A 15,887-nucleotide genomic window follows, 5' to 3' on the forward strand; every position below is an offset into this window, starting at 1 on the left:
GTTCTAGAGCTAAGCTTTATGTCATCATATTTAGAGTACTTTCCCAAAGTAATCTATGTAATATATTCCACCAGAAAATTTCAAGAGTGGTCATAAAAATATGAACATCTTTTACATGTAACAATTTTAAACAGTTTTTATGTAATGAGAACATTATCTTTTTGAACAACATAGTAATTGATTATCAGAAGCACTTACTGAAGTATAATATCTTGTTGGTTTTATGTGATCAAGACCTGTACATTGTGGCAACAAGCTAAAAAAGAAGATAAAAACATCCTCTTCCCTCTCCTAATTTTGGCTGCTCTGTTTAGAGAATTTTCTTAAACAAAAGCGTGAGTGAGTATTGACTCACCAAGTACAGTTCTTTATCTTGTACATAATTCTGTCCTTCAGCATACTGGGTGGCCTAGTGGAAGTAAGGCTTCCACATAATCTCATTTATGAATTCAGTGATTGGTGGTGTTCCACAGGCTGCCTCAACTGTAAGTGCCCTTAGGGCAGGAGCATTCATAGGAAAGTGAGTTTATTTTTTTGAAAAGTTCTTATTTTATCTTTTATAGCTGCTGTAACAGATGATCAGGAATGACAGTTTCAGAGGAACACAAATTTATTATCTCACAGTGCAGAAAGTCATCTGGGCTAATGTCAAGTGGCGGGCAGGTGGGGCTCCATTCTGGAAGCTCTTTGGTCTTCATTGCCATGCCCTTTCCAGCTTGTCAAGGCCACATTGTCCCCCTCCTCCATCTTCACCAGCTGTGTTGGGTTGAGTCTGTCTCCTCCTAAATGCCTGGCTCTCCTGCACTACCTCTGTCTTCCTCATTGAAGGGGCCTTGCGCTTACCTTGCACTCATCAGGATCACTGAGGTCCCTTTCCTCTTTTTAAGGCCAGGTGATCAGCAGCCTTAACCCCTCCACGACCCTCAGAACCCTTTGCACTGGAACCCACAGAGGCTTCAGGGATTAGGACATCGGTGCCTTGAAGATGCCATTCTGAGTGCCATCCCTCTCCCTCCCTCCTTCCCTCCTTCCCTCCTTCCCTCCCTCCCTCCCTCCCTCTTTCTCCCTCTCTCTCTTTCTTTATCTTTCTCTTTTCTCTTTCTTTCATCTTAATTTTATTTCTTTGAGAGGTAGAGTTACAGACAGAGGGAGAGAGACAGAGAGAGGGCTTCCATCCACTGGTTCACTCTCCAAATGGCTGCATCGTACATAGCTGAGCTCATCTGACACCAGCAAACCAGGATCTTCTTCTGGGTCTCTCACCCTTTAATTGGTAGATTGCTTACCCTAATTCTACATGTGACAGCTATGTCTTTGTGCCTGCAAAACCAGATGAACTACTTGTAGACGTCATTGGACCTTTAGGCCGGCCGGGCAGGCAGCTTTGTTTCTGTGTGTCGTGATCTTCCATATACGATGGAGCTGAAAATCCAGTTTCAGAGAACATGGTGCGTCCTACGCTGCTGTGGTGCTGGCGGGCATTTGCAGTGGGCCCTCTGTGTGTATCTGTCAGCGGTTACTCGGCAGCCATCATTAACAGGTAGTTGAGTGGCCAGCCGACAGCCAGTGGAAGAGACACACAGGATCGCTCAGATGAGTGAGATCCTCTAAATTTCAAAGGATTGTTTTCAGAAGTCATTTTTTTCATTGTTTTTGTTGTCACAGCGACGAACGCCTTCTCTAGTAGCCCATTGCCACCCAGCACAGTGTGAATATGTCTAAGAATGTGAAGTCTGAGAGAGTGGACCCTGGCAAGGTTCCAAGCTCCGCATCACAGAGCGACTCCGTTAATCGGAGTGCTAACAGCTGGGGTCCAGGGGGCACGTTAAAGCCCCCTTGATAAGGAGACGCTGGAAGATCGAGAGCGGCCTTCTGGAAAGTTGTCACTGCCAAGATTGTAAAGGAACAAGCAAGCACGAGATAGCGGCACAGCGCCTGGGATCTGGGCCCCGACTCTGGTTGCAAGCCTCTCCTTACTGTTGGGCGTACTGGTCAGCCCTGGCTGTGGGCTCTGCAGCCTGCTGCCTGAGCCAGTGCCTTTCCCCCGGTCAGACTGAGCCCTGCGAGTCCCCAGGAGCTCTCGAGTGTCCTTTCTGCCATGGGAATCCTGGGACCTTCTGATAAGATTTTGGTTTTCATCATCCCATGTTGGTAGCATAACACTTGCACTGATTTTCCTCTGCAGCAGGGACTGGTGGGTGGGACTTCCTGGTCCCACTCTGGCTGTTTGGATGGCTGATGACTGGAATCATTGGAAGGCTGTCTCATGGATGTGCCAGTCAGTGCTGGTAGTTTGCTGGATCTCACCAAGCTATGTTGGCTGAAAAGTCTCGGTGGGCCCAGGGTTTCCTCGATAACAAAAGAGCTACACTCCTAGGGCATGTGGGAGGAGAATCTCCCCTGGGTGCCGTGCCGCACTATTTGCCTGTTGTATTTATTCACACAATCACAAAGACACCCGTCTTCATGGGAGAGCGACAGCATTCTGGAAGTGCACATGACCAGATCAACCTTCAAACAGGAGGAATCCTTCAAGTTCTGTTTTTTCTGGAACTAGTTCTGGTCCCCAATTCCATACCCGTTGTCATTTGATGAGCAGAGCAGAATCCTGGCATTTGTCTAGAGTGTGAGAGTTCTTCTAAGAATCTGACTTCACCAATGGTAGGATCTGATTAGGCACATTCTTCATGCATGGCTGTTGCTTCTGGGCATCTGGTGCCAGCCGTGAAGTCAGCAGGGCCAGCGACCGAGACGGAAGGAAGCGTAGGACGTGCAGATGAGCACGGGCATTCTGGTAGCTGTGAGGCCGTGCCATTGCACACACTGATGTCTCACTGCTTGGGAGCCTGGTAGGAGAAACTCATGTCTGTTATGGAGGAAAACACAGCATGGCCCAAGAAGTAAAGAAGTGATGGAGATTGCGTGGTTGCTAGAGAGCAAGCATGATAGTGTTATGGCTGAACTGAACCCGCGCCCAGAGCCCCACATTGGCGACCTCCCCAGGGTGAAAGGTACACTACCGCCAATAGCATAGGAAAGACCAAGCATCCTAAGAGCAGAAGATGCATTGTGATTTTGCACGTGGTGGAAGCACAGTGAGTAATGTGACCATTAGGAGTTTACCCAGTAAAGTTTAGCCCAAAATGATGACTAAGAACAGTATCAGAACCGGTGCCGCAGCTCAATAGGCTAATCCTCTGCCTGTGGCGTCGGCACACTGGGTTCTAGTCCCGGTTGGGGTGCCGGATTCTGTCTCGGTTGCCCCTCTTCCAGGCCAGCCCTCTGCTGTGGCCCGGGAGTGCAGTGGAGGATGGCCCAAGTCCTTGGGCCCTGCACCCCATGGGAGACCAGGATAAGTACCTGGCTCCTGCCTTCGGATCAGCGCGATGTGCCGGCTGCAGTGTAATTGAAGAACTGCTAGAGACTTAGAGAAGACAACTCAGCTAAAAATTCCCGGGGCGGGGGGGGGGGGTGCCATGGTTCACTTCGTTAACCCTCCACCTGCGGTGCCAGCATCCCATATAGGTGCCGGGTTCTAGTCCCGGTTGCTCCTCTTCCAGTCAAGCTCTCTGCTGTGGGCCCGGGAAGGCAGTGGAGGATGGCCCAAGTGCTTGGGCCCTGCACCCGCATGGGAGACCAGGAGGAAGCACCTGGCTCCTGGCTTTGGATCGACATAACTCTAGCCGTAGCGGCCATTTTGGGGGGTGAACCAACGGAAGGAAGACCTTTCTCTCTTTCTCTCTCATTGTCTAACTCTATCTGTCCACTCTGCCTGTCAGAAAAACAAAACAAAACAAAACAAAACAAAACAAAAAACAAAAACAAAAAAAACAGTATCAGTAGTTTACAGACAGAGTGCGGATGAATAATACAAAGGCCAGCAGGGTAGAGGTAAGGTTGACAGGCAGGAATGGCAGGTGGGGCAGGGGTGAGAGTGGGGGCCAACACGCACGCTGGAGAACATCTTTTACGGAAGCCTGTGGTGATTCAGAGTGTGGTTCATGAGCCAAGAGGCCCTAATCCTAAAGGACAGAGCCAGGTGGGAAGTTCAAGGGCAGGGTCAGCCACGGCAACACTCAAAGCTGAAGCAGGCTGGCAGCAGGGAAGGTGGTGGCCCATGGCTTAATCTCACGTTAGCTCCTAAATCTCAGTGAGGTTTCCTGGGGTTCTGGGTTGAGATATGGCACAAGACTAGGAAACCCTGCCCAATTGAACCTCCTGGAACAAAGATACAGGGAGCACTTGGGCAGGTGCTGGCAGACAGGGAGAGGGCACTGTCCTTGTTCTGAATTCAGGGAGAACAAAGCAAAGTTTCTTAGAATACCCTGGCTTAAGTTCCCAGAATGCCACCAGTTACCACAGAAAGAGCTGGACTCTTTTTTGGATTTAGGATGAATTCTGAAGTAGCATTCTCATCAGAAGGGGAATAAGAACAAGTAGATTGCCTAGAAAAATGAAAAAAAAAAAAAAGATCTGCTAGTGGACTGTACCATTTAATATGCATTCACACATTGAGTCTTCCCACAGAAGGATGTGAATGGAGAGAAGTTCTGACTTGCGGGTTATGTTTGCCAAGATGTTAGTTATATTTTTAAATTACTTTAAAAATTGAATTAACATAAAACTCACATTTCTTACACACCAGGTGCACAAAAATCAAAGCCCCCGGGTCAGTTATTCCCATTGTAGACTCAGTTCTTTCAAGTGGTGAATACTTTTTTTTTTTCTTTTTGAAAGGCAGAGTTAGAGGGATAAATGGAGAGATCCTCCATTGCTGGTTCATTGCCCAGTGGCAACAACAACTGAGTTTGGGCCAGAACAAAGCCAGGGGACAGGAACTCCATCTGGGTTTCCCACATGGGTGGCAGGGCCCCAAGCATTTGGGCCCTCTTCTGCTGCTTTTCCAGCAAGGAGCTGGATTGGAAGCACTCATATAGGATGCCAGTGTTGCAGGCAGCGACTTACCCCACCGCGCCACAATGCTAGCCCCGGTGAGTGCTTCCCATAGGGAATGACATAGCCCAACTCTAGATATGACAGGAAATGTCATGTGTAGGGTTTATCATATTTATGGTCCGACATTCTGCTCCACAATATTCACGTTATATAAAGGAGACAATGGTAAGATAGATAGGGATCCAGGTTCTGGCTGGATTTGTTGTTTTCGTCTGTGACAACCTTTATCAGTCTCTGGAGTAGTGAAGGCTAGCCTGAGGTTCCCAGCAGTTAATAACAGAGCTGCACACATCACATCCCTGAGCTTGAACATTTATTTCTACATCATTTCTGAAAATTCCATTGAGAGTGACAAGGCTCTAATAGAGAAACCGTTGTGAAGAAGATACCTGCGTGGGCGGGGAGAAGATTGAATGACTACAGAGAGAAGCGTGGTGAGCAGAATTGATTGTTTTAGGAAATGAAGGGACTGACTCACATTGGTGATTTCTTATGGTTCTACACTAAGGTTGCAATTCTTTTTGTCTAACTGGGAAATTATTACCTCCCTCTCTTGCCTCTCAACTTTTCCCATAGAAGGCTTAGGGAACATCCAGCTCATGGGCCATGTAAGGCCTGCAAAAAATCATTTGGTCTAGCCCTGCCAAGGCAATCTCAGGTGGTACTTGAAATTCAATAAATCTATAGCAGGCTTATTTTTAAGTTGATAATTTTGTGTGGCTTGTGAGTGAGGTTATAAATATCCAAATGGCCCTTGGCAGGAAAAAGATTCCCCACCTCTGACTTTTGAGTTTGAAGACAACTGAGAGAGAAGATATTCAAAGGTGTACCTGGCCTGTGATTGGGCATTTGCATAGCCCACGATGGCCAGCTCAGTGCAAATGGGCAAAGATGTATGAGTTGAGCCGCTGCTAGTGACACCCACATCCCAAACCGAGTGCTGTTTCCAGTTCCAGCTTCTCTGGGTCTGATCCAGCTTGCTCCTAATGAATCCTGAGAAAGGAGCTGGTGGTGACTCAAGTATTTGTGAACCTGCCACCACATGGGAGATCTGGATGGAGTTCTGGGTTCTTGCTGTGGCCTGGCCCGTTCCCTGACTGTTGTGGGCATTTAGGGAGTGATTCAGCAGGTGGAAGACCTTGCCCTTTCTCTCTGTTGCTCTGCTTTTCAAATCAATGAAAATAAATAGGCATTAAAAAAGAGAGGCAAAGAGAAAAAAGGTTAGAATCAGCATTTTCCTCGTCCCTTGTTCTTATGAAGTCGCACAAAAGTTGCTTATTTTTTTGTTCTGCCAGAAACAATATATATTGTTGTTATGAAACAGGTTAGACAGTAGAAACTTCTCTAATGCTTCTTTTTTTTATTATTTTTTTGACAGGCAGAGTTAGACAGTGAGAGAGAGAGAGAGACAGACAGACAGAGAGAAAGGTCTTCCTTTTTCCGTTGGTTCACCTCCCAAGTGGCCGCCGCCACGGTTGGTGCGCTGCGCTGATCCGAAGCCAGGAGCCAGGTGCTTCCTCCTGGTCTCCCATGGGGTGCAGGGCCCAAGCACTTGGGCCATCCTCCACTGCACTCCCGGGCCACAGCAGAGAGCTGTCCTGAAAGAGGAGCAACCGAGACAGAATCCGGCGTCCTGACTGGGACTAGAATCTGGGGTGCCGGCACCGCAGGCGGAGGATTAGCCTAGTGAGCCGCGGCGCTGGCCTCTAATGCTTCTTTTTAAAAAAACTGTTAATATTTGTTAGGCAGAGACACAGGGACAGAGATCTTTCATCTGCGTCTGTCCAGGGACCAAGTACTTGAAACATCATCACCTGCTGCCTCCCAGAGTGCGCATTGGTAGGAAGGTACACCAGGAAGTGAAGCTGGGGCTGGAACCCGGCACTGCAATATGGAATGTCGGTCTCCCAGGCGGCATCTTGCATGAAACTACAGCCCTTCTAATGCTTCTTGGATGAGAAATGGAATCTCAACCTTATTTGACTTTTAGCCATGAAAGTGAGGTACTGTTAAAGCTCTGGCACAAACTGCTGGTAGGAGGAGTTGCTCTTTTCACAATGAAATATGTGAGCAGGATGAGAGGGGGAATGAACTGGGGAACAGCCGGTTAGCTAATTGTCTGTCTTTTGATGTTGGCTCAACCTTGGTATGAAGTCACAGGCATGGGGTCTGCAGTTGAAGGACATCAAGAGTAGCATCTTCCTAGAATTTCTTCTCAAGTAATGCTGACATTTTCAAACATGTGTCTGAGAAAGGTAGAAATTTGGAGTTGGATGCTGATATAGGGATTATTTCATACAAAAGACAGGAGAGGAAAGATCCCTAACAGTGGTTTGTTTAGCAGCCTGTAGACTGAGGGTGTGGGAGAGGGGAAGGGACCATGGTTACTTGAAATTCATAGATTTAAAACCTTGCTTAAGCAAGTGGATTTAACTCCTGCCTGTTTCTGAATTTATAGCAAATCTTAAGATACCTGGTACATGACTAAAGCTTTGAGTTTGTTTTTAGATGAAGTGTGAATGAAAGCAAAAGAGAACGAATGGGTGAATGATGTGGCTCCGTGGGTTAAGTTGCCTCTCGGGACAGCTGCATCCCATAGCAGAGTGCCTGGTTCATCTTCCAGCTGTTCTGCTTCCTATCCAGCTTCCTGTGAATGTGCTTGGGAGGCAGCAGATGATGACCCAAGTACTTGGGTTCCTGGCACCCCTGGGGGAGACCTGGGTGGAATTTCTGCCTGCTGGCTTCTAGCCTTGGCTGTTGTGGGCATTTGGGCGGCGTGAATCAGTGGATGGAAGATCTCTCTCTCTGTCACTCGGCTCTCAAATAAATAAATCTTAAAGAAAAAAACCAGTTATTATGGATGCCTTTTTCCTTATCCTATGCAGAACAATTACTAAAGAACATGAATATGTATGACAGAAGAAAAAGAAAAAGGAGATCCTTAAAAATGGGCAGATCGGCCGCACAATTTGAAATGTTGGAAAATTTTTAAAGTTACCATTGACTTTTCTAATAATTGAGGGGAAAGGTCCAGTTCACACATGTTAACTATGTGGAAAATGGCAAGAAAAGGATTTCCCTAACTAGTTCGTATACAAAGCTAGGCTGTCATGGTAAAATACTCTAAATCTAATTAAGACTACGTTGAAATTCACAAATAGAAAGTGTTTTCTGATCTGATTCCACAGACTTGTGATAGCACAATATCTTACATGGAGGCATCCACAAGGCTTAAAATACTCCCTTTAGCATACTAGGTAGTTATTGACAATTCTCTTTGTTAAGCTTGTGTTCATTTTAAATGCAAATGGGGCTCCCCCTCAAAAAGACCATCATCCCTTAAATAAAAAAAAATCTTTTGTTTTTAGTAAGTCAAGTGTTTTGATGATTTTTTCCTTCTACTCACTTTTTCCCCATGCATTGTGTATTGCAAATCAAGTTTCCATTCTTCCCTTAAGAATAAGTGCTTGTGTTCTATGAATATATAGACTTCTTCCTAGCCAACTAACTCTTTTTTTTTTTTTTTTTGAAATAAGTATTTCTAGATATTCTTACTTAACCAATTTAAAAGAACGAATCCATCTAGTTGAAACCATTACATAATTTGTCAGTTCTTCTGCAGAGGACATTTGATTCTTCCAAGATTTTTGCTATTATAAACAATGGTGCTGTGAACAGTTATGTACATGTGAGCAGAGTGTTTCTGGAGCATTCGCCCCCAGCAGTAGACCTGCTAGATTGTATAGTATGCGCATTTTCAGCGAAGCAAGTAATGCACAACAGGTTTTCCCTGTAGATGCCCACTTTAAGAAGCACTGTTGACTAATTCTCTTTCTCCCCATCCTTAACAATTCTTGGTGGCTGTTGACTTTTTTTTTTTTTAAAGTTTTATCAGCCCAGTATATGTTAGATAGTGTCCCCAGTATAGCTTTAATTGTACTTTCCTGTTAAAGTTCATAGGCTTGGTGGTTACTTGGGTTTCCTCTTCTGTAGAATTTCTTTTCATGTTTTCTGCCTATCTTGATGGGTGACATTTGGGAGAGATAGGGCAGATATTCAGGAATGATTAAAGTGTAGCAAGTTTTTTCTTTGAGATTGTGGCCTTCATTTTTGTATTGTATTTTTGTTCTCTGGTTAGTTTTTCATGTGTCTGTATTTGATTTTTTTCTTATAATTTCTTTAAATTTATTCTCATATTCTCTTCTAAATTTACTTGTTGAGCTAATCTTTAATTTCTTTCTTCTTTATCCTCTAAGTATTTCAGTATACAATTTGTCTCTAAACAGAGCCGCTGCTCATTTTAGTGTCTCCCTAGTTTGGTCTTCTCCACAGTGCCATTTACTGGGAATCATGAAGTATTTTGCCTCTTCAGATTGCCTTCTTTCCCTTAGGAATAACTTTCTTCCATGACTTTTCCTGGCTGCATAGATAATTTCCTATCAGCAATGTAAGAAAATCCATTTTCTGGATGTTGCCCTTTAGTTACTGAAGGACATTTTGATTGCTTTCAATTTTTGGTAGTTATGAGTAACGCAGCTTCAAATGTTGTGTGGATATAAGTGTTCAGTTCATTTGAGTAAATCCCAAGGAGCATAATATTTGTGTCTTATGTCCAGAGTGTACCTAGTTGTTTTTAAAGACATTGCCAAGAAATATTCCGTTTCTAGTAAATTTTGCATTCCCACCAGCACTGAGTGAGACTGTCTTCTGCGCTGCGTCTTCCCCAGCATTTGGTGTTGTCAGTGTTTTGACCATTTCAGCAGGTGTATAGTGAGTTCTCATTGTTGCTGGAATTTCCATTGCCCTGGTATCTTATTCCGTTTTCACTTTGGTATCAAAATGCGGGAGACTGAGTGCTTTATAAACAACAGACATTTATTTCTTACAGCTCTGGAGGCTGGGGAGTCTGAGATCCAGGTTCTGGCATGGGTGTCTGCTGTGGCGTGCACTCTCCTTTCCAGATGATCCGCTGTTGTAGTATCCTCACCTTGCAGAGGCAGAAGTATAAGAGCATTAATTCGTTCATGAGTCCAGAGGCTTCATGACTCAATCATTTCCCCCAAAAAATCTCTTACTACTGGCCCAGTGGGGATTGTTTCAGTATGAAGTCTGGAGGAACACCATTTTCAGTCCATAACACCTGATTACAAATAAGTAAATAAATCTTTTAACAAAAAAAAAAAAGAGAGATTTGTTGGAAATGTTTGATTCTAGTCGTGGCACTTTCTCATATAAAAATTGGAAATATATTTATTCACATACATATGTAAATACACACACACACACGTGTGTGTGTGTTTGTGTATTCATTTTTATTTTATTTTTTTCACTTTACTTGAAAGGTAGAGCATCAGAGAGACACAGAGACAGAGAAATCTTCCATTGCTGATTTATTTCCCAATTGCCTGCAATAGCTGAGGCTAAGGCTGAGGCTGAGTCAGGCTAAAGCCAGGAGCCCAAAACCCAACTGAGTCTCCTGTGAGTGGTGGGCACCCAAGTCCTTGAACTATCACCTGTTGCCTCCCAGGATGAACATTAGAATGAAGCTGGATTGGAAGTGAAGTAGAGACTTGAACCAGGCACTCCAACATCAGATGTGAGTCCTTCAAGTGATATGTTAACTGATGAACGAAATTCTCACTCTAGCTTCTTGTATTTTGAACTATTTTAAGTAAGTGCATGTGCAATTAGGGTTTTTAACACCTGGTAAATTGACCATGTGTCTCATGGCATAGCAGTCGTCCTTTCAGTATGCATTTTGCCCACATGCCTCTTACGTTATCTGTCCAGCAGTTAGTTTGTTTTAGCATTGTGTGGATTGTTTTTTAAGGCTTATTGGGGCCCACACTGTGGCCTAGAAGGTTGAGCTTCTTTCTGTAGTGCCCACATCCCATATGGGTGCCAGTTTGAGTCCTGGCTGCTTCACTTCCTATCCAGCTCCCTACTAATGCACCTGAGAAAGCACCAGAAGATGGCCCAAGTGCTTGGGCCCCTGCACCCACGTGGGAGACCCGGAAGAAGCTCCTGGTTTTGGCGTGGTCCATCCCTGGCCATTACGGCCATCTGGGGGTTGGACCAGTTGATGGAAGATCTCTCTGTCTCTGTCTCTCTCTGCATTTGTGCCTTTCAAATAAATTAATTAATTAATAAATCTTTTTTGTTTTTAAAAGAAAGGTTTATTTTATTTGAAAGGAAGTGTGACAGAGAGAGACAGAGCAAATGAGAGAGATCTTCGGTCTGATGATTCACTCCCCAGATGCCTACCACAGCCAGTTGGAGGCCAGGCGGAAACTAAGAGTCCAGAACTCCATGTGAGTCTCCCATGTGGCTCTCCCAGGTGGGTGGCGGGAAACCAAATGCTTGGGGCATCATCCATTGTGTTCTCAGGTGCATTAGCAGAGAGCTGGCTTGGATGCATGGAACAGCCAGGACTCGAACCAGGGACTGCAATGTGGGATGCAGGTATCCCAGGCAGTGGCTTACTGCACAATGCCCACTGTCAGCTTTGTGAGGGTGTAATTCCATTTTATCCGAAATATGGCAGAGTCACTAAGGTCATAAACAGTGGGACCATATGGTCAAGTGTTCTGAAAACATGACGTGGCTTCTGTTACTGGTCATGGAGGGGAGGGCGGTGGCCGGAGCGAGTCTTGTGGGTTCTGTTCCTCAGCTTAGTATAGAAATAAAAAGCCGGGAAACAATTTGCAAAGAGGCAGAAACTTTTATTTGATTGGCAAGCGATAGAGAAAGCGCCTGGTCAGAGCGGAGACCAGGCGGAGTGCCCGAGTGGGACACTGGCTTTGAGGAAGTGTCCTGGGTTTTTAAGGCGTTACTGTCTGCACGTTGGGTCATCTTATTGGGGGTGCCCTTGGACAGGGGGTTTCACATAGGTGTGTTGATTGGCTTGGGGCTCATGGAGATAGTGCGGGTCTCCTGGAGACTTTCCGTCTCCTTAGAGGCTTAGCCCCTTGCCCTGCCAGCTCTGGGTGAAATGAAGGTGTGATTTAAGGCTGCAAGGTCACCCGTGTAGCACAAGAAGCTATTAGTGGGGGAGATGCCAGTTGGCCTGGAGACAGGCTTTCCAGCCACAGCTGGCACTTTGCTTGGGAAGGACATTCTATCTATGTCTGAAGGGGCCCACAGACCCCCAGCCCCACTGGCCAGCCTCAGCTTCTGTATGGATTGTGGATTAGGAGGCTGGGGAGTGTAGTGCAACATGAGATGGTGTTGGCTGGGCTTGCAGTGCTGGCACTTGGGGTGTTTCTGAGGGAGAATTGGTAGACACCGAAGACAGGATGTTGAGGGTGATGTGACAGACGGGAACAAGTAGTAGAGCTTTGATTTCTGTCTTGAGCATATGGTGTTTTGGAGTCCTTGTTTATGAAGTTTGAGGTTCTAGAAGGGTATGCTTATAAGCTGATCTTTTTTTTTTTTTTCTACAGAAGCTACATTTTCTTTTATTTACTTAAAAGGCAGAGAGACAAAGAATCTCTCTCATTCATTGGTTCACTTTCCAGATGCCTGCATCAGCGAGGGCTGGATAGAAGCCCAGAGTCAGGACCTCACTCCAAATCTCCCTCATGGGTACTTGAGCCATTACCTTCTGTCTCCCAAGGTGCAAATTGGCAGGAAGCTGGGGTCACAAGTGGAGCCCAGGCTCAATCCCAGGAACTCTGATAGGGGACATGTGCAGATAACTGCTTCTCCAAATGCCTACCCCCTGAGTTCAAGAATGTAGAAGAATTACTTCCAGGCGTTGCTTCAGAGGGCTTAAAGATGAGCCTCAGGCCCCTCCCTTGGTTCCTTACCTTTGTTTGTTTGTTTCTCTCTCTCTCTCTCTTTCTTTCTTTCTCTCTTTCTCTCCCTCCCTCCCTCCCTCCCTGGGGGCTGGGCGGGAGTTGGACACAATATGTGCCAGGCTCAGTCAGTCTCTTGTCTTCCAGGTGTAGATATGATGGGTATACAGCCTGCACTGAGGGCATAGCGAGTACAGTGCCGCTTAATGCCGTTTATCCACACGGTGTGGGAGATGCCAGTTGGCCTGGAGACAGTTTGCTTGTGAAGGACATTCTACCTGTGTCTGAAGATCTGAGAAGCCTCCGGTTCCGGTGCAGCACGTCCCCAACCTGTGTTTGGCTGGAGTAGCTACTATGAAGATTTTCCACTGAAAATGATGGGAAACTAAAAGAAACCTGAAGATGAGTTAGGAGTGTTCCAGAGACAGGAGCCCTGGAGAAAGAGTGCTGGCAAAGAGATCTTGGCTGGTGGAGGAATGGATCTGAGAGTAGAGCCCTAAGAGAAGTGTGTGCATGTGTCAGAGCACAAAGAGCCTCAGAGCCTGGGAAGCTTGGTATTCATTTTGAGTGAGGAGCTTTTGATGAGCTTTAGGTAGAGAAGTGACATGCTGAGATTTGCATTTTCAGGAACTGAGTTGTGGTTGCTGTTTAATGGGGTGTAAGGTGGGACACCCTCCTAGAGGGCTGTTAGGATGGCAGTCTGTGCAAGATCTGGCTGTCCCTGTGACAGCAGCAGGGAAAATGATGGATTTGGAGAATAGGAGGTAAGTGATTTTGTTTTGAGCATAGGTAAAGTTGAAGCCATGAGGAGGGTTAGAATTGATGTGCAGCTCTGGCTTGGACAACTGGGTGATGGTGCTCTTAGGAAGATGAGATTTGCAAAAATGTGATAGGTTTGGTAGCCCACACATTGTAACATGCACTAGGATGATGAAACTTCTAGAGGTATAAGGTACATTGTATTATATATTTAATATGTGGTTAATTAGAATCTTTGATGTCATAATGGAAATACATATTTCTTAATGGAAGACTTAAGTTTTTTTTTTTTTTTGATAGGATACAGTGATACAGGTACATTGAAAGTTAAGATCTTTTAACGTTTCCTTTTACTGATTTATTGAAAAGTTAGTAAATGTATTGGTTAACTGCTGATGTAGAATTTTATACCAGTTCCTATGGAAAAGTAAGAAACCTGTATTCTTTTATCAATTACTCAAGCAGCAAATGAGGGGTAGTGTGGCATAGCAGGTTAAGCTGCTGCCTGTGATGCCAGCATCCCATATCAGAGTGCTGATTGAAATCCCAGCTGTCCCGTTTCTGACCCAGCTCCCTGCTAATATGCCTGGGAGAGCAGTAAAGGATGGCCCATGTGTTGGGTCCCTGCCACCCACATGGGAATTCCGAGCTCCTGGTTTCTGCTTAACTGGGCTTTGGCCATTGTGGCTATGTGAAACTGTAGCTATTTATCTCTTTCTCTCTCTCTCTCCCTCCCTGTAACTGTTTTTCAAATAATCTTTTTTTTCTAAAGTAGACTATGATATTATTTATAAAACAGGTTGATATTTATGTCTGGTTCATTTCTGTGGCATTTTATTCTGAATTATTTTTATTTATCTCCTGGTCAACTATACTTCATTGTTCAATGAATTTAGAAATTATTGTAAGCTCTGCCTTCTCTGAGCTATTGTATGTTTGAACACTTATCAGTTAGTCATATTCTAAGATCAGGTGAACTTAATAAGTAGTTGGATCCCACTTTTCCTCACTCCTTTGTAACAGTTTAGTAGCAAACTACTCCTGTGTCCTAGCCTCTGTTAATGGATTGAGTACATTTTATTTTTAAATGATTAGGATTCCATATTATCTGACTTCTTTCACTTTTCAGAACCTGCTTATCTTGTATCTAAAGCATGTTTTACCTTGTAAATTCTTGGGTTGCACTTGAAAATCTGTAGACATTGCTTTGTTGTCTTCCAGCATTCAGTTTCCTGGTAGAAGGGAGAGGCCAGTTTCATTATTTTCCCGCATGTATGTGATTTTTCTCTTTTTTTGCCTGAACACCTGCAGATTTTTTTTTCATCGTCTTGGTGTTGTATTGCTTAAGGATATAACTCTTTTGAGATCATTCTGTATCAACTTTTCCTGGAACAGTGTCTGTTGTTTCAATTTGTTCATGTTAGGGAAAGTTCACACTATTACTATTTAAAATGTATTTCTATTAGTTTTTGATTCTTTGGGATAAGCAATTTTCAGGCTTCTCCTGCCTCCCCCCCCCCCATCTTTCCTTTAAAAGAGTTTATTTATCTGTTCTGTATTCATTGGAATGAAATTGAGCCTTTGTTGATGTTGGTAATTCAAGTTTTAGCCATTTTCCCTTTATTTTTAGCTATGTCTCCCAATTTACTTGCTATTTTGTTTAATTTTTTGAAAGATTTATTTTATTTATTTGAAAGAGTTACAGAGGGAGGTAGAGACAGAGAGAGAGGTCTTCCATCCGTTGGTTCACTCCCTAGATGGCCGCAACAGCTGGAGCTGGAGCTGTGCCGTTCCAAAGCCAGGAGCCAGGAGCTTCTTCCAGGTCTCCCACGTGGGTGCAGGGGCCCAAGGACTTGGGCCATCTTCTACTGCTTTCCCAGGCCATAGCAGAGAGCTGGATTGGAAGAGGAGCAACCGGGACTAGAACCGGCACCCACATAGGATGCCAGTGTTTCAGGCCAGGGCTTTTTAGATTTTTTTTTATTTATTTGAAAGTCAGAGTTGCAGAGAGGTGATGGGGGGGAGACGAGAGGTCTTCCATCTACTGGTTCATTCCTCAAATGGCTGCAGCAGCTGGAACTGGGCCATACCAAAGCCAGGAGCCAGAAGCGAGGATCTTCTTCCTTGTCTCATGCAGATGGCAAGGGCCCAGGCACTTGGGCCATCTTCCATAGCTTTCCCAGGCACATCAGGGAGCTGGGTCAGAAGTGGAATTGCTGGGACTTGTTGCAGGCAGTGGCTTGACCCACTACACCATGATGCTGGCCCCCTATTTTTAAATTTTTAAAAGATGACCTATTTAATTGAAAAGCAGAGTGAGGGAGTGAGCGAGCGAGCTAGAAGGACACACAGACACTGGAGGGTGGGAAGGGTCAG

General features: G+C 45.0%; 1 protein-coding gene across 10 annotated transcripts in view; it reads left to right on the forward strand.

The window, feature by feature from the left end:
- Window positions 1–15,887, forward strand: part of KLF12 (KLF transcription factor 12) — a 519,070-nt gene that overhangs the window by 180,695 nt on the left and 322,488 nt on the right. The window contains exon 1 of one of the 10 annotated variants that reach the window (XM_051850619.2): window positions 11,133–11,267. The exons of the other annotated variants lie outside the window; for them this stretch is intronic. The gene's annotated coding sequence lies outside the window, so the exon portion shown is untranslated. Of the gene's footprint in view, window positions 1–11,132; window positions 11,268–15,887 lie in introns of those variants that run through there. 10 annotated transcript variants of the gene reach the window in all.

Source organism: Oryctolagus cuniculus, chromosome 9 (assembly GCF_964237555.1).
Source record: "Oryctolagus cuniculus chromosome 9, mOryCun1.1, whole genome shotgun sequence".
In the NCBI taxonomy this organism is placed as follows: Eukaryota; Metazoa; Chordata; class Mammalia; order Lagomorpha; family Leporidae; genus Oryctolagus; species Oryctolagus cuniculus.